Source organism: Podarcis cretensis (assembly GCF_951804945.1).
Source record: "Podarcis cretensis genome assembly, chromosome: 17".
In the NCBI taxonomy this organism is placed as follows: Eukaryota; Metazoa; Chordata; class Lepidosauria; order Squamata; family Lacertidae; genus Podarcis; species Podarcis cretensis.
In genome coordinates, this window is record NC_137187.1 from 27,335,452 (window position 1) to 27,355,134 (window position 19,683).

Sequence of the window (19,683 nt, forward strand, 5' to 3'; positions counted from 1 at the left end):
CTCCCGCCCTCCATCTCCGCGCTTCCCCCGCATTGGAGCAGCTCAGCCGCTGCAGAGCCCGGCGAGGATTTGTGGCTGCTTTTATCCGTCGCGCTGCTACTGCTGCTGCTCCTGCAGCCTTTCTGGGACGCGGCTGGGGGGGGGGGAGAAGGGGCACCGGGCGCGGGAGGCTGGCGGAGCTTGCAACGTGCAAGCGGCTGCTGGTGGAGGAGAAGGGCTGGCCAGTTGTACTATTTCCATACCCTTCCAGTGGACTATCCGGCCGGGACTCGGATTATGTAAAAATCCTCCTCCAGTGACCTTGCAGTGATGTAGTTACTGAGCTTTGATTCCGCCCCCCCCCCCCCCGCTGCTCCATCACACGGTGTCCCTAACCGTGCGCGCTTCCCCTCCCCTCGCTCCGCGCCTTTCCCTGTCTCATCAACGGAAAACCATCCTTTCCTTCCATCAGGTTTTCGACATCATGAATGGAAGTAGATCTATTAAACTTTAGTCTTTAAAATCCCAATGAATGAGGTGTTTGGGGGGTTTTCTGTGGGGTATTTTGATGCTCGAGTTGGATATTGCCAAACTGGTTTGTTTTGGTATTTTGTTGGGTTTGGGGTTTTTTGTACAGGGCAAAGATTAAATCTGTTTGGTGGTAAAGAGCCCTGCCGCCACGGCCACCCCTTCATTATAGGAGGGGAAGTTCCTTAAAAATATAATGTGTGTGTCCGTCAGGCTGCAGTGCTTGTTTATTTCAGTTTAATCTTGTGTTGTGACCAGTGGCAATGCGCTTGTGTGAGTAACTGATTTGGAGAGTGAAGTCTGATGGTTTAATGGCCTCATGCTGTATTTCTGTAACCAAGGATTAGATTCTGATTTGGTTTAATTCACGCTGGTGCAAACCTGGGACAGGAAGGGGAATTGAATCCCCAATATCTGTCGGGTCACAGAAAACCTTCTGTCTTCCTTTTTTGAAGGCCACGTGTTATATAATGCCGCCTATGAAGTATCTTCAAGATAACGTCAAGCTGTTTAAAAATATCACCCTAGTGAATCTCCTCTGCAGGATGCAGTGCAGTGGCAGACCTTTCGGGGCCCGGCTCTAGCACATTGTCTTATCCTCTAGGAAATGCAGACCTTCCAGAATTAGTAATTCACGATGGAGCAGTTCTACTGGCACATGCCTTCATTCTGATTCTTCCGTCATCATTTACTTTAAATTTCTTTAATGGCCAAAGTGAGCAATGCAAATACTTTATTAGAGGGATGCAACACTGTGTTGCAACCGTTCTTCAGTAATAATAACAATAACAATGCGAGAAGCCAGGTTACAGGGAACCAGGCAGAGGGCCTTCTCGGTAGTGGCACCCTCCCTGTGGAATGCCCTCCCACCAGATGTCAAAGAGAACAGCAACTACCAGACTTTTAGAAGACATCTGAAGGCAGCCCTGTTTAGGGAAGCTTTTAATGTTTGATGTATTACAGTATTTTAATATTTTTTTTGGAAGCCGCCCAGAGTGGCTGGGGAAGCCCAGCCAGATGGGTGGGGTATAAATAATAAATTATTATTATTATTATTATTATTATTATTATTATTATTATTATTATTAATACCCCACCCATTTGTCTGGGTTTCCCCAGCCACTCTGGGCGGCCTCCAACAGAATATTAAAAACACAATAAAACATCAAACATTCCAACATAAGATTAAAAACACATTAAAACATCAGTCATTAAAAACTTCCCTAAACAGGGCTGCCTTCAGATGTCTTCTAAAAGCCAGATAGTTGTTTATTTCCTTGACATCTGATGGGAGGGCGTTCCACAGGGCGGGTGCCACCACTGAGAAGGCCCTCTGTTTGGTTCCCTGTAGCCTCACTTCTCACAGTGAGGGAACCATCAGAAAGCTCTTGGAGCTTAACCTCAGCGTCCGGGCAGAATGATGGGGGTAGAGACACTTCTTCAGGTATACTGGACCAAGTAGCTTTGATATGAACATGACATGGCTTATCATCACCATGTCATGGGATCAGTGGGCTTCAGATGTTGCCTTCATCGTCTCAATATTTTAGTTCCTTTCTGTCAGTCTTTGGTCCCATCGAGAATGTGGTTGAATCTGTTTGGGTGAGTAGCATATAAATGCTGGCACTCTTCTGCTAGTCAGGAACATTTAGGGTTAGAGTAAAATGATCTGGAGAAGATTATCCTATAACCAGCAATAAGAATTTTGAATTTTGTTAGTATTAACAGGAATGGTAAAAGTCTTGAACTAAGCAGGCTTTAAAAATGGGATATATTAGAAAGATGGCCCAACAATAGGAGGGCTGTTGTTCTATATGCACAAGAGACTTAAGTCCCATTGAACTTGATCATTAAATAGATTTGCCAGGCAGAGGATGGCACTTTAGCTGAAGTTGCATTTTAAATGCTGGTTTTGTTCGATATTTTCAGCATTCTGTAAAAGGTGGCAAAAATCCTGTGAATGGTTCAACCCCCACCCCCCCACCCCAAGCTTACTACATTCTTATGGGGTTACACTTCTGAAACTTTCATGCTGGTTAAATAAAGTAGGTTAAAATTAATACTGCATGTGTCATAATTTTAAGGCCTATTTCTGAGGAATAAACTGTGAGATATAGTTCTGAAGGCATATCACATTTGATAAAACTCCTTTTAAAATTTCAGTTTTTAATATTGTGTTGTTGTTATTGGTGTCGTTGTTTTAAAAAAGACTGAATAAGCAGGTAAAACTCAGTGCTGCAGAAATCTCAAAAACCACTGCCAAAAACTGAATTAAACTTCTGTTATTAATTGTAGTTTTCTCAGAGATTTGCATTTAAATTAGTTTGGTCTCCATGAATTGTGTATGGATGGAGTTAAGGAAATGAATTTCATGCCTCCTTGTCCTCTGCTCACCTTTTTAACCTATTCTGCCGTCCAGTTAGCATAATACCTACAATTACCTTAACACCTGCAAATCCCTTTTAGCCTCCTACTGCACACTGTAAAAATAGGCTGTGCACTCTTTCACATTCCATATGAATATATTTTATTTTATTAAACCTCTTGAGTCCTTTTTCAACATGGCACCTGTTCCTGGTTTAGCCTTGTGTGGACATCTGCAAGTTGCTGTTCACATATTGCACTTTGAGATGTACATTTAAAGATTGAAATAGTATATTCAAAAATGGAGTGTTTGAGAAAAGAAGCTGGGGGGGGGGGAAGTGAGGAATCGCAGGGAAGGGTGATAAATAATTGGAATCGCTTTCCCTCCCCAGTAGCATTAGCACAAGATAGTTCAGTTGGTTAGAGTGTGGTGCTGATAATGCCAAGGTTGCAAGGTTTGTTAAGCTGTTGGATGCTCTGACTTCTTCTTAAAACAGATGTTGAACTCCACCTTCTATTAATCACAGCAAATATGGCCAGTGGTTGGGGATGGTGGAGTTCAGCAATGTTTGGAGGGCCACAAACTTCCCACTTTTGCCTTAGAGGAAAGAGTTGAGTGTGTGCGATCAGGACTGGAGGAAATGTTTTTCTTCCAACCTTAGTAAATCACCCCCAGGGCTCTTTCAACAGTAAACGGGTTGAGTCTCCTAAAAGTAGATAGCATTCTGACTGTGGATGGGAGAAGTTAGGGTCCAATGCACCTTCTCCTCTGCCCCACTTCCCAGATGCTATAATAATCAGGTTAGGCTCTATTTGGCAGGTTTCCCCATCATCTTCTATCCTGGCACCATCACTACTTATGTTTAGGTACCAGGCAAAATCATTTCATTTGCACCAGGCCTTTGGCCCTTAATTATCTGTAGCCTCATTCAGAGGGTGGAATGTGCCTTTTTACAAATATGAATGTGTTTTTAGGTTTTACTCCATTTTAGTTTTAGGCTGGTTTTAATATATGCGTTTGGTTTTGTAAGTAGCTTTGAGTTTCATTTTGCATAAAACTAATAAATTCAATTAATAATACTAATTGACATTTAACTGTTGAGTATTCTTTATCTCTTTGAGGGCAAACAACTTCCACAGTCTAGCTACTGGGTGTATGGGCATGAATTCGTAATAATCTATTGAAGCCAAATTATGTAGTTTTGTGAGCCTGCTTCAATTTATTCTTTATATTTATTTATTTATTGCGTAGTAGTGCAAGCAAGCCATAGACTACTTCAGGTCAATCATGGGCAATTGTGTAGAGAGGCTTAAAATATCCCCACTGGGAACCCTGCTAACAGCATCCCTGCTGAGTAAAATTGAACGGGCATAAACCAATTTGGCAAGTGTGGAAGTTTACAGTTGGGAAGAAATAGGCATTTGAGCTTTAAAAGGCTTCCAAGTAAGTGCTGCTCTGGAATGGCTTCTGTCTTCCTATGGTGATCGCTGGAGAAAATGGATCAGTTCTGAAAAGAAATCCATGGGGCTAGAAGGCACTCCATAGACCAAGTCCAACCTCTTGTACAGGATTGATCACCTTTTAATCCTAGTAGACTGTACCATGTAATCCAGACTATAAGGTATATCACAAGCAGAGCAAGTAATGGGACACATGGCATGTCCAAGTGAGCCTGCAAAACGCCTGGTTCCAGGTGTTTTCAAGCAATTGGTTTGGCTTATAAGTTGTACCTGGAGAAGGATGGAGGAACTTTCAGAGCTTCAGCTAGGCTGACCAGCTGCAACATATCTTCTTGCCCTCCACAAATGATCAGTGAGTCCATTATAAAATAAAAATGGCAAAAAGACTTGCAGCAGGGTAAAGACCTGAACCTTCGACAGCAGCTTTCATGGAGTGTCAGTCACTTGATGCATCTAGAGTAGACTGTAGCCTACAGAAGCTTTTTCCATAATAAAATGCTTAGTCTTTATGGTGCCGCAATATTTGTTGATCTTTGTGCTGCAACAAGCTGACACGGCTGTGTCTCTGGGGATCCCTAAAAAGCAAAACCCAAGCACCCACCTCTGTCCAACCCAACTTCCAGCCTCTTTGAGAGGTGGTTTGGCAAATGCACACAAACGTGGCCTGACAAGCCTTCTGTTCTTTTGACCGGGCTAGTCCATGCCATGGGCTAGGAGTCAGCTTTGCCTGCTGAACAGCAGCTTGAAGGGGGGAGAAGGCAGAGTGACTCCACCTGCGGTTGATCAGCCTCCACAGAGGAGAAGGCACTGATGAGAGCCAGCTGGTTCTGGTCTACTTAAACAGAGCTCTCAGCAGCAGTTAGATGCTGGAAATAACACCTGTAGTTCCTGGCCCTACCTTGCTGCTTCCTGCTCTCCACTTGGACCCTTGGCTCTGTGATCACCTGGATTCCCTGACCTCTGGATTGTATGACTTCATATGTGGATTCTGCTCTCAGGCAAGGGTTTCTCAGAGACTCCTAGCCCCTGCTTGCTTGACGAAGGGACCTGGATGGGGCTATGGCAGTAAGATATTGCCGGAGTAGTAAATGATGCCCTACCCAGTCCAGTCAAGGACATTTTGGCACTTAAGGCAGGAAACCAAGCACACCTTCCTCCTTTCTAGCAGTAAAAATACAATAATAATAATAAATGGCTGGTTAGCTATTTAATTTGCTGCCCTTTCATGACACCTTCAGTTGCCTGCCTGAGGCAGCCCTCTCATTCTATCTAAGGGTAGGGTCACTCTTTTGGGCAGAAAGCAACCAACTGTCTTCAACACTGCAATTCTAGGCATGTTTCTCCAGAAGCAAATACAGTGGTACCTCGGGTTAAGTACTTAATTCGTTCCAGAGGTCCGTTCTTAGCTAATGGGGCCACCTGCTGCTGCTGCGGTGCTGGAGCATGATTTCTGTTCTTATCCTGAAGTAAAGTTCTTAACCTGAGGTAATATTTCTGGGTTAGTGGAGTCTGTAACCTGAAGTGTATGTAACCTGAAGCGTGTGTGACCTGAGGTACCACTGTACTGCTGAGTTATCTCCCCACAACTCAAGCTGGAACATCATTTTTTACTAGATTTCATTATGTTTTCAATGCTTCCTGGCCCAGAAAGCACTGAACCAAAGGGCACAGAAAGCTACAAGTCCCATGAACCCCAGGAGGAAATAACACTCTGGGATTATGTCTTTCATCTATGTTTTGGTAACCTCTAGGTTAGATTACTGCAACGCTTTATATGCGGGGCTGCCTCTGAAGATGGTTCATAGACTTCAGCTAGTGCATTATTTTATTTTTTAATGTAAGAATATGATTTGAAGTTAATTTGTGAAACTTTGGAAAAGTTTAATTAAAATTAAGAAAGGAAGAAACTACACCCAGTGCGCTTCATGGGAGACTTTGGTGGCCAGTAACCACATATTTGTAAACTGAAGCAACCCTAATAAGTATTTGTTTGCAGTAATTGCTGAAAGATAATTGTGCTGGTTTTCTTTAATGCTACATGAACCAAAATAGGAGTGAGATGTCAGGGAAGGTAATTGTGGAAATACAGTTATTTGGCTGGAGAGAAGGGAGTTAAATTTAGTATTTTGATCAGTTTAAAATGTTGCACAAAGGCCATTAAGCCTAGGGGGAAATACGTCTCAATATTATTGCACTGATAATTAGTTTCCCCTGGCATACATCTAGAAGCCAGCACACAAAGAGGGGCTTTCTTACAAAAGCTTTGCTAGAGGAGGAGGAGTCTGGACCTGGTGACACCGACCTAATAAGAGCTGGAAGGTTGGGCTCCATGTCAGAAGCTAATATAGCACCAGCCAAATTAGCTGATGCGTAATTTCCTCTGGAGATAAAATTCACCCAATTAACGTTTTTCTGCAATGCAAGTAGATGGAATTCTGCACAGTGATTTCTTCCTATACCAACTGAGAAGCCTAGCAGACTAATGCTATAAATGTGCTTTGGTGAGCCACCCAGCAGGGAGGCAGGGGCTTGGTGCCTTTGCCCAATAACTCATTGGAGAAACTGATTTCCTTATGGGGTGAGCTGGCGCCAACTTGGCCTCATCACTAAAATTGGTATGGAGCCAATGGCCAGAGACCTCACTTTGTCTGTCTCTTTCTCTCTTTTCATGTGGCCTTATAGTGTACTCTTTCAAGAAACCCCTACTTCGCTTCTCCTAACTTGGAAGTTGGGACGTGATGGGATTATGGCAGCAACCTCTCTTTGCAGCATGCCTGAGAGTAGCATTTGCCAAGATCCTGCTTTGTGTCTTTGTGTCTCTAAGCCAGCCTATTCAAGCTAATACTCTTTAGATATTTCAGCCCCCAGCCCCAACCAGCTTGTGCTTTTTGGGAGAGATGGGAGTTGTAGCTCAAAATATCTATAAGGCTGCCCCAAACCTCCTCAGATGAACCGTTTCCATGCTAGTGTCCATCAGCTTTTGCATGACCCTCTTGTCTTGGAGAAACTTACCGTGGGTGTATCATTTATTATCACACGTACTGTGGTTACTTAACCTTTCTCCTGCTTGTTCAGTCCCAGAGTTAAACTCTGAATGTGAAGCCAATTTCCCTTTCCATCTTGGGAAAGACAAGCGTCTCAGAAACCCAGCCAACTTCATGAAATTGTATGGGTTTGAGGGTGTTACGAACCACATTATGCTGTACAAAGCGAATGGAAAATGTAAGCATGGCAGAATCTTGCAGAGTTCTGTGCAGTAAGGAGCACATTGACTGTGTCCATGGCTGACCTTAATTTTTTATAGTTCTTGGTTACCAAACTGACCCTGCTAACCAGCCTCAATATAAGCTCCTTGTTTGCTCGTCCCCCACAGCTGCTGTATTGACTGCAATATTTACCATGGGGGGCGGGGATAATTGGTTCACATCAAAGGGCTGCCATCTCAGCATTCACACTGACCTAAAACTCCATGCTGTTATTTGCCACAGCAAAGCAGTGGGGCGTAACAGCTGGTGGGAAGTGACTGGGATAGACTACCAATTTTATTTTAATTGCCTCATATTATTTTTTTCCTCAGAAATGATTTGTTTTTTAAAAAAACATATATTAATTTAAAATAAATATATTTATGAGAAAACAGATGTAGATACAAGTAAACATACAATCAAACAAACAACTAACAGAAAAATCAAACAAACCACCACACTATAAGATATAAGAAGAGTAATATCATTATCATCATATATACTCCTGATACTGAACACAGTTATAAAACTTATAGAGAAGAAATTTAAAACTGACTTCCAATTAATCTCACTGTACTTTGTCTGTGCATTACTTTATACTGCACAGTTACATATATCTTATATAATTTCTTCTTACCTCCCTATGAACTTAAATTTATACAATACAGGATCAATCGAATTCTGCCAAGAAATGATTGTTGTGAGGAAAGATGATCTCCATAAGCCAATGGCTCTGCCATGCTTTCGATCTACAGTTGTGCTTTTAAGGTTTCGTGCAGGTATTATTGGGTTGCCATCTGGCCCCGATTCCAGGACAAAAGTAATTCCAATGGAATTGAGACCCTCTGAAGGGTGTTGTAAAAATTCTAAGGTCTCAAATATAGAATAAATGTATAATTCTTGCTTTTGGATCTTGTTGCTTATGTGTACCTCTTTGCATAGTGGGAATCCTCCATAATTCCCCTTGTCTGAGATCACATAGGCAGATATCCATCAGGGGAAGCGCTGAAGGGATTTCCCCCCTAAACTGTGAACCTCTATGTTAATTGTCATTATTTGCCCAGGCTCTCATCATAGAAGGATTACCTGCAGGTGGCACTGTGGTCCAAACCACTGAGCCTCTTGGGCTTGCTGATCAGAAGGTCGGTGGTTTGAATCCCTGTGATGGAGTGAGCTCCCGTTGCTCAGTCCCAGCTCCTGCCAACCTAGCAATTTGAAAGCCACCAGTGCAAGTAGATAAATAGGTATCACTGCAGCAGGAAGGTAAACGGTGTTTCCGTGCACTCTGGTTTCTGTCACGGTGTCCCGTTGTGCCAGAAGCAGTTTCATCCTGCTGGCCGCATGACCCGGAAAGCTGTCTGTCAACAAACGCTGGCTCCCTCAACTTGAAAGCGAGACGAGCCCCACAACTTCATAGTTGCCTTTGACTGGACTTAACCATCCAGGGATCCTTTACTTTTACCTTTTTTGTTTCATCAATGCTGATGCTTTGTGTAAACTATGTCTGGAACTATGTAAAATTTACTAATCCCCAGGAATGTCACAGCTTGACCTGCCTGAGCCACTGTAACCCCACCTTATGTGTGATGTATTTCTTACTGTAAAGGGGATGTTCTTCCTCTTCATGCCAAAATGCTAACCCTCGAAAAGAGGTGTCTCTTTGTTCTGGGTCTCTCACTTCCTTGCAAGGGAACTCTGTTGCAACAGAAAAATAAAGATCTTCCTTACTTTCCACTGGTTCCATCCATTCTTCTCTGATTTAGGGGACTCAGAGTCCCTTGGGGAGTTGGGCAGCAAAAGCCAACCCCAAAATTTTCTACAACAGCATAATATTTCCTGACAAAGAACATTCATTCTGTTCTGTCTCTCTCTCTCTCTTTCATTCGTTCATTCATTCAGTATCCTATGTTGCTTCAGGTTTAATGATGACCAAATGGAATTGACAAAGTGAATTGCTAATCTGAAACTATTTTGGGCCTATAGCCCTCCCACTCAAAAACCGTAAGCTTCTGTTCTGCACACTTCACAAAATTTACTCACCTTGGCAATCAATATAATGAAACAAATTACTTTGCTGGATTTGCACCGAACTATTGTGAAGCCAGCTGCCTGCTCTGTGCCAGGTAAATATTTATGGGGAACCTTTTACAAGCTAAGATCCAAATGTAGTGTGCTTTGAATTGACAGAGAATAAAAGAGAAGCTATGTATATAGTCCAGAAGAAAGTTCTAATTAAAAGCTTCCACTGCCAATAAAGAATTAAGCTCATAATGAGGTAGCTCACAGTGCAACCCTATGCCTGCTTGTTTAAGAAGCACATTCTGCTGTGTTCACTAGAGCTTACTCTCAGGCAAGTGTGCATAGGATTGCAGTTTCAGGCCTGGAAATGGTTTCTCACCTGGCGTCCTGTGACAAACATAACTGACCTCTCGGGAACTATTGCACATTGGAAAACCGTTGCTCCTCGGCTTGTGTGCATTAGATGTGCCAAAATTAACTAATACAGTGACTTGCTAGTTAATGATCCTTCTGTGGATTAGTTATTTTCCTGGATGATGATGACTGCAATCCTTTCTGATTTAAAATTTGATCTGGTTTGGGGATTGCAAGTGCCTTAGTTGTCCTGGTTGATTACTTTTGCCTAGAAGTAGGAAAGGAAAGTGAAGCCTTTTTAGTTCTCTTGGGACACTCAGTAGCTTTTGATAACGTTGATTCTGGGATGCTTCCAGGGCTCTTAGCTGGGTGCAGTTATAAGTAACTGTTTTGCAATGGCTACAGTTCTGCCTATCGGGTAGATCTCATGAGATCATTCTGGGTTGCTCTGTGAGGTCCCACAGCAGAACCAAATGTCAGACACTCATACTCACTCACCTCGGTTCTCTGTTGGTCAAGCATTCTTATTAGAAACAATTAATTGATATTAAGAGGAGAGTCACTTTGTTTCTTGTCTGGACTTCCTCTAGAGCCAGTGTGGAGCATCTCTGACCCTCCAGATATTGCTGAACTACAACTCCCATTAGCCTCGGAAAGCATAGCCAATGATTATAAGAGTTGTAGTTCAGCAATACATAGAGGGTCATAGGTTCCCACACCTGATTTAGAGACATGGTTAATTTAAAATTAAAAGTGATTGTGTGTTCAGTATTTTTAAAAAGACTTTAGTTTTTTAAAAATGGCTAGTTGGGGCAGAGGGGAGAGACAGAATTTTGTAGGTAAGGCATACATAATTACCAGACACCTTCATCTGCCTCATCTGCAATAAAACATATCTCTCCCGTACCAGTCTCTGCTGCCACACTAGGTGCTGTAATTCTCCAATGGTTTGGCTTAACCCCTGAAGGTGTACTCTCCCGTTGTCTCTCGAGACAGACAGATGCCAACACACATTCTGTAACTACCTGTTTCATTCCACACTGACCCTTTGGGTATTGCTAGGTTCACACAGGTGCTTTCCATAGATTCTCATCCATTCGCTGTTTACATATAATAATGTTAATCTTCCTGCTTACAGTAATTGAACAGAACAATGATGTAACGCCAATAAGTTGGTAGGGAATTTCCTGTGTCGTTGTTTAGCCTGTAATGATTGTTTAGTTGTGCTCTTTGCCCAGGACTCAGTCATTGGCTGCAACACCTATCTAAGCAAATCAGACAGCTAAGCCAAGTTCTGCTGTTAACTCCCCACCCCCCAAGAAAAACTTCAAAGGGGGAAATTATAGAAAGACTGTGTCATTTTGTTCTATGTAACATATCAAAGGAGATTTCCATTTTTATGCACACCTGAAGGGCCTCATAGCCACAGCTGGTGCATCTTCCTAACAAGCTAATCACAGTCTCTGTAATCTGTTTTGTCATGTGTTGTATCAGTTTATCTGTAGGTGTCCCAAACAACACAAGCGTGTTCCTGGAAGTGGGATATTTGCAATCTCAGCTGCTGTATTTGCATCTTCCCACACCCACTCTTACCTGCCCGCGAAAATGAGTGACAGTTCTCTTACTTCATTTCGCTGTTGGCAGAAATCCACCTCTGTCATCGCTGTGTATAACTGTAGAGTGTGAAGTTGTCCATGAAACTTTTTAGCCTGAGCTGACATTCCACGTGTACACATGTGTGGGTTGATCGTGCCAGCAAGGCAGCTTTGAGGCACCCAACATCCATGTTGACTGTACAGTAGATAATGCATATAGACCCTCATTGCATGACACCCCCCTCATATTTTGTGTGTGTGTGTTAGGGCTAGGCAATATCTAGTTTTCAACATTGCAATATATCACCACCTAAACATTGCAATATACCAATATAACACAATGTCTGAAATAAAGATGGAGCTATGTAGAGGCACTGGCTGGCTTGACGGTTTTCCACGTATCGTGATTTTTGCCAGCGCCTGCTCTTGTGATTCACTTTTCCCTGCAGGAGACAGGGGAGAGCTGAGCCACAGAGTTAACAGGGGCTGCAGGAATTGAGAGAAGCGTTGGCTGGCTTCATTTCCCTCCCCCACACTGCGATTTTTGCACAGCACACATACACATATGTCATGATTTGTGATATATTGCCAGTTCAAAATTTTTGCAGCCAATATCGTAATATGGACTTCAATCTAGTTTTGGGCCCTATATCAATATATTGGCCAGTCTTAATGCACATATGCATATGCGTGTGTGTATTAATTTTAAAAGCATTTTAAAACTGCTGAATATTCAGCATGGCTGAAGCCTCTAGACATGGGCAGATGTGCACTGAAGATCCAGAAATAGAAATTGGGACCTTCCACATGGAAAAGGTCCACTGCAATCAATGTTGTTGTTCCGTCGTTTAGTCGTGTCCAACTCTTCGTGACCCCATGGACCAGAGCACGCCAGGCACTCCTGTCTTCCACTGCTTCCCACAGTTTGGTCCAACTCATGCTGGTAGCTTATTTTTCTTTACAGCATTGGACTTTTCTTTCGCTTCCAGGCATGTCCGCAACTGAGCGACCTTTCGGCTTTCGCCCAGCCGCTTCATCAGCTCTGAATCTACTTGTATGTGTCCTCCGCTCTTCCTCAGTAGCATGTTGGACACCTTCCAACCTGAGGGGCTCATCTTCCAGCGTCATAACTTTTATATGCCTGTTGTCTTTGTCCATGGTGTTTTCTTGGCAGGGATACTGGAGTGGCTTGCCGATTCCTCCTCCAGGTGGATCACGTTTGGTCAAAACTCTCCACTATGACCTGTCCATCTTGGGTGCCCTGCTCGGCATAGTTCATAGCTTCTCTGAGTTATTCAAGCCCCTTCGCCACGGCAAGGCAGTGATCCATGAAGGGGCAATCAATACATACGTATATATCTTCCTTAAATTCCTCCAACACTTAGAATGAGCAGAAATGTCAGAATAACTTTACATTAAGCAAAAATGGGTAGCAACTCATGTCTAAATGAATATCTAATTTGTTTTATTTTATTGCATTTTTATTCTACCTTCTCCTCTAAGGAACTCATAGTGGCTGAGAAACAGTGACAGGCCCAAGGTCAGCCAGTGATTTGAACCCTGGTCTCCCAGGTCCTAGTTGGACACTCTAACCCAGGCATAGGCAACCTCGGCCCTCCAGATGTTTTGGGACTACAATTCCCATCATCCCTGACCACTGGTCCTGTTAGCTAGGGATCATGGGAGTTGTAGTCCCAAAACATCTGGAGGACTGAGGTTGCCTATGCCTGCTCTAACCACTACACCACACTGGCTTCCCATCTGGCCTAGGAGACCCCTACCATCTTGTGGGCCCTTGTAGCTTACAGCATGCAACTAACAGTCTCCCCTGTACCTTACGCGGGCTGCGTAATGGTTACAAAATACAAGTACCAGTGGATATAATGCATACATACCAAGTCCCTTCTCTTCTTTGCCCCCATCCCCAACAGCCTGCTTGCATATGGCCTTGGCTGGCTCAGTGCCATTCTTTGCAGGCACCTTGATGCATGATGACAGTCCTATTGGAGGCAGGTTAAGCTGGTTACGAAATCTCGTTTCCATGCCATTTGGAACCAAATAGCTGCTTTGCGGAATCTTTGTTGCCCAGAGGGTCTTTCCGCCTGTCTCAGCAGCCTGCTTCTTTCAAAGCGGGAGCTGTGCATGGGAATTCCGGCTGCTTCTCCATCTTGGCAGATGCATAATTACTCCTGTTTGAGTTTTGCATTATAATGCCTCCTTGCAACCAGTGGTCAATGATCAACGCTTGCGCTTCTCTTGAATTAACTCGGTGCCTAAATGTTACGGCTCTGAGGTTTTCCGTCCCCCACGATACGCTTGTGTGTGTGTTTGTGTGTGTTTGCTCTTTCCTCTGCCACTCAGGGCAACTTTTCTTTTCCTCCCATGTGGGTGGAAGCAGGCTTTGAATCCCGGAATCCAATTAAGACCTCCCTGCGGGCCGGCAGGCCTCTCGCCTTCTCTGTTTCTCTTTTGTTGCATGCCTGTAGTATAACAAGCAGCAGAATGGCTGTTCCCACAGCTCAGAATATGATTATTTATTAAGTGCTTCCAGCCAGCAAGATGAATATATTACTCTCCGACAAAGAAGATCGGGTAATTGAAAATGTATATTTTGCCATGATACTGAGTTGTTTTCTTAATAGCAGACTAACATGGCTGCAGTGGTCCCTCACCATAAACATCAGACCCCAAGAGATTTTATTGCAATGTTCTCAAAGTAAGAATTACTGAAGATGCTAGTATTTGATCAACACAATAGAATTTTAGATCAGTTGAGGCACACAGGGCGGGATTTGCCTAAAGATCCCCATCTGAAAGGCTTGCACAGATGGGAAGATTGGAAGAGTGTCATGTTGAACTTCACCCATAGTGTTTTCTTGGCTCATTCAGACTTGTGTGGGTAGTGTTACTGTGCTTATCATATCAATATTCCTTGTAGGTGGGTATGTTGGAAATGTGGCTTATTAGCCCCGTGAATTCCTTACTAGATCCGTAAAGGTCTCTGGGATACCTTTTTCTTAAGAGGGTGATCACCCAGCAAGCTAGGCCAGGGGTGGCTAACCTGGCGCCTTCTTTCAGATTGTATTTCCCATCACCCTGTGACCATAGGCCATGCTGGCTAGGCCTGATGGGATTTGGAGTCCAACAGCCTTTGGGGGGTACCATGTTGCCTGTCCCTTGCCTAGGCAAAAAAATACTTGGGGTTGTTCAATATGTGTGCTCATTTCTTGATTATCTCCTAAGATCATGGATGTCCTGCATATGACAATGAGCTTTCACAAAGCAAATCCTAAAGATCCACTGTCATCTTATACACAGTCCTTCGTATTGAGGATAGTTTAGCCATTCAGTTGCCAGGCACCGAATCCTAACAAATCAGTACGTGCTCATTCATGTGTGGAACACCTTTCACAGAGAAGCAAAGGGGAGAATGTAGAAAGGCAGTGTTTTAAAGTTGTCCTAAATGTATTTTAAAATTGTTGTCACCTGAGACAGCATGCTGAAAATCTACAAATAAAACTGAAACACAGTGATGAAATACAACTATTCTATGTTATTTTCATTTTATTGAGCACTTTTATAGCCCACCTTTCCTTCAAAGAATGCAAGTGGGTATACGTGGTTCTCCTTTTCCTGATTTTGTCCTTACAACAACCCTGTGGTCAGGCTGAGAGACTGTGACTGGCGCAAGGGTGCCCAGTGAGCTTTCTGGCTCAATTTTGAAAGTCTGGATATAGAATTGCATATGATGAAAGCTGTAGCCAAGTACCAGTGGCCCATGGCAAGAGATACTTGGCACCTCTTTTGACCCCAGAGTTCCACTGGGTTGCACACACATGTACATTACATGGTGTATGTTAAGGTGCATCAAAGATGACCAGACAGTTTCAGCTACAAGGCTTTTGGTGAAGGGCACCTGACATAATAGAAAGCTGATGCTCAACCGAATTCTCTTGGTAAAGCAAGTCACAGCAATGGAAAAATCATCTTTCCTCCTACTGCTTTTCAATATTTTCTATAAGTGGATCTGCAACAAGCCTTCACCTGCTCTGCTTACATCAAAGGCACCCAACACCTTTTCTCTCTGAAATTGTATGTCCTCTATTCCTTGATAGCATGGGGCTGGGTTCAGAACTCCATTTCTTCCAAAACTGCATGCCTCCACTTCAGGGGCTTTCAGTTCACGATCGCAAGGCAGACGCAATTCCGTTTGATAATTTGCCGGAAGCCCTAACGTCTGGTCTGTTTGCAAATACCAGCTCACATTCTGATATATGGTGTCAAAATAATGGCTGCTATTTCCTGCTCTTGAGACCCAGCACTTCAGAACTCTATAGAGAACCGCGGGACTCCGCACAATTAGCGTTCCAGCTTGTTCCAAGCCACTGCAGTTTAACTGAACTCCATGAAGCTGACAGCGTAGCCCAGAAGAGTGCATTATTTCTGAAATGTTGGGAAACAACTCTGCTCATAATGTAGGAAGCCGCAGCAGCTGCAGTTGCCAAGAGACTGAAACAAACAAACAAAAAAGAATTGTTTTTTACATATGTCCAATTTAGTGTTGACTCTTATAACAAGCAGTAAGACGTCTGAGGAAAAGAGTCTCTAGAGTATCAGCTATTTTTGCAGAGATGTTGTTTGCTGGTGGTCTCAGTTTCTCCCTAAAAATAAAATAAAATTCTGGTACGGAGGCAATTATGTTACTCAATAAATCCACATAGCTTGAAGCACGCTTAACCTAATGCATGCTTAGTAGTCCCCCCTCCCTTCAATTTGGACAATTGTGTTCAATAGAAAGTGGTTTGGGGCCATTGAAGCTCCCACATGCAATAGATCCTCAGGGTCTTTTCCAACTCTACATTTCTCTGATTCTATGAGTGAAGCTAGCTGAATGTTGACTTACTTAATCGGATTATACAGAATGTGCATCCCATTTCTCTATGAGTTTGGGGTTTTTTTTGGGGGGGGAGTCATTCTGTCTGGAGAAGTGTGTGCAAACTGAGCATGTTGAATTTCAAATTGTTGGGTTCTTGGTGTTGGTTCTCTTGTATTCTTTAAAGTGTTGTGCACATTGATGTTGCTATATAAATAATGAATAAAATCAGACAATGACCATTTCGACAGGAATATTTTGCCTGGTGTGCCACTCCCCAGTGGCAGCTGCTCTGTGCTGCCCAGTTTTGGAAGTGAACTTGTGGTTGTTGATGATGCAGGTATGCTGCAGGGCACAGTGTAGACTCTAGAGAGTCAGCCTGGGTGGATCAGCACCATGGACAGTGCTCTCTGCTGTTGCTCCTTCCAGCTTTTCATTTTTGAACTGCAATCTAAAAATGGATTTTGGAAATAGCAATAGGAGCCCGTATCTTTCCCAGAGTGAATGAACTTCTTGGCTGTAATGAGTTAAGCAGTTGCCTAGGATGTTTCTTATTGCCAATGTTCTTGGCCACCCTCCCTTCTTCTGACAACGGCCACTCGATGATATACAGCAATGCCTTTATACAAAAGTTCATGATGCCTGAATGAATCTTCTTCTTTGGCAATCCCTCGTAGCTGAGTACGATTGTTTTCCATAAACATGGTTTTAACAATCAGTCCGTAAGTGACTGTGGAGGCCAATTCTGGATCCAAACATCCTTCCATAGTGGGGACTTTGGTTTCTGGGTGGGAGTTGATCACAGTGAGGGTTTGCCAAGCATGCCTTCCTCTTAGTGCATTTCTCCCTTTTGTCCTGAGTGTTGAGTGTCTTCAAAGTCCATGAAACCTTTGGTTAAAGGCTGTTCTCTAATTGGCGCGTACATTCAAGTGTTTCCCAATTGTTGGTGTTTATACTACATTTTTAAAGATTTGCCTTGAGACAGTCTTTAAACCTCTTTTGTTGACCACCAGCATTATGCTTTCCATTTTTAAGTTCGGAATAGAGTAGTTGCTTTGGAAGACGATCATTAGGCATCTGCACAGCATGATCAGTCCAGTGAAGTTGAGGTTGAAGAATCATTGCTTTGACAGTGGTGATCTTTGCTTCTTCCAGTACACTGATATTAGTTTGCCTGTCTTCCCAAGAGATGTGTAATTTTTTTTTTTTTACACACTGTTGATGGAATCTTTTGAGGAGTTGGAGATGGCATTTATAAGTGGTCCGTGTTTCACAAGCATATAGTAAGGTTGGTAGTACAATACCTTTGTAAACAAGCATTTTGGTTTCCCTGTGAATGTCTCGGTCCTCAATAACTCTGCACTTCAGTCGGGAGAAAGCCGCACCTGCAGAGCTCAGGCAATGCTGGATTTCGGCATCAGTGTCAGCCCTTGTAGAAAGATAACTCCCCAGGTAGGAGAAATGATTGACATTTTCCAACGTTGCACCATTGAGTTGGATTTGTGGCTCTGCAGAGGGGTTATTTTATACTTGTTGGTGCAGCACTTGGGTTTTTTGGATGTTGAGCAATAGGCCAAGCTTTTCATAAGCTTCTCTGAATATATTTTGGATGGTTTGGAGGTCATCCTCTGAGCATGCACACACTGGGTTGTCATCAGCATACTGAAGCTCTGTGATTGATGCCTGAATGAATACACTATATCTGGAGGTGAATGGGAAGACTACATATTATGAATAGTAAAGGAGCTGCCAGTGTTTGCCATAGAAAAAGGGTAAATTGTGGCAGTGATGTGCGCATCTTTATCAAAACCAACCAGCCATGTGCTTGCATCTGGAAACACTGGTGTTTCTCAAACGAGCAGTAACATGGCTCAGTATGAAAGTGTATGAGAAGGAATTTTCAAATGACCATCTTAAGGCACTGACTTCATTTATCAGCGTTGATGAAACTAACTTGTGAATCTGATGCATTGTGTGAAGGTTCTGTCAGTGCTACCAATATGCTGGTAGCAACCTGCTAGTCTTTCATGGTGCTATTTAAATGTCAGTGGAAGGAGAGAAGAAATGATACAAACTGAATAAAAATACATGAAGAGGCACGTGGGAGAGGGGGTAATAGAAAATAAAAGAAGTTTCTGCACGTAATGCCTCTGGATCAGAAAATTCTGCCTAAAATGGAGAGGATGAGTCACGATACTGACAGAACCAATGTCTGTACTTGAAGATGAGCTATGGGACTCCTTGCCACAGGGAATTAGATAGCCATACCTAATTGCTCCTCCCATCCACCACCACTTTGTGATTGGCTTTGCTTCCCGTATGTTATGGCTGGTGAGATGTGTTGATTTTTAGCCCCCTCAAGAGGGTCTTGAGGGTAGAAAGTTTGATGTAGCCCATTGTGAGCCAGATGGGTCAGTGGTATAAGGCAACATCTGATGTTCCTATGACAAACTTAATGGCAATTTATAAATGCTTTAAAAATGTCTGTGTGCTAGATATGCATGGCAAAAGATGTAAATCCCTTACTATTTTTATGGCATCTGAAATACCAAACACTCTTACAATACTGCTGTTTCACAATCTAATTCTGAATGTCTCCATCAGGGGGCCTTTGAGCCTTGCCTCCTTTCCCCAGGCTGCCTGAAACCTAAAATGATACCCATGTCCCTGTGTGCTTGGCTCTGATGATGCTGTGTGTCCTCTGAACCTATTCCTCAGGCACTCAGTTTTCACTCATTGGAGGAGTAGCCCTAATGATTCACTGTGTAATAGCTTGATTTATTGTGACTTCATACTGCTGGGCAGTATGCATGCAGAACTGCAATCTGTAGAAGAAAACAAGTACTATTGATTACTTATTTATCATAGGTGTGCTTCTGTTCAATTTAAGCAATGGTTTATTTTAGCTGCTTGGGTGACAAAAAGCCAGCTGTATGGATTTTTTACCCCCCCAAGGACTCTGCGTTTGAGTTGCTGACAGCAATTGCATTTCTAGGAGCTGTCTTCCATCTCTTTCTCCTTTGGGCCAGATCTGTGCTGTTTGCAGAGAAATTATAGGAGGAAAAACCCTCCAGCTTGGAATGAGGGGGTGGAACCACAGTATAATCAAATTAGTACATGTGATAACCTTAAGATGTGTATCTTTGCAGTTAACTATAAGATTGAATGTGGCACATCACAGCAATCTTTGCTCATTAATAAAGCAGTTATGAAATTAGAGGCAACAGTGATGAAGGATTTTACTTTGCTTTTCCTGTACTGCAAG

At 43.0% G+C, this 19,683-nt stretch overlaps 1 protein-coding gene across 3 annotated transcripts in view; it reads left to right on the forward strand.

Moving 5' to 3' along the window:
• The window catches only part of SH3GL2 (SH3 domain containing GRB2 like 2, endophilin A1), an 88,284-nt gene that overhangs the window by 967 nt on the left and 67,634 nt on the right, over nucleotides 1-19,683 (forward strand). The window lies entirely within an intron of this gene.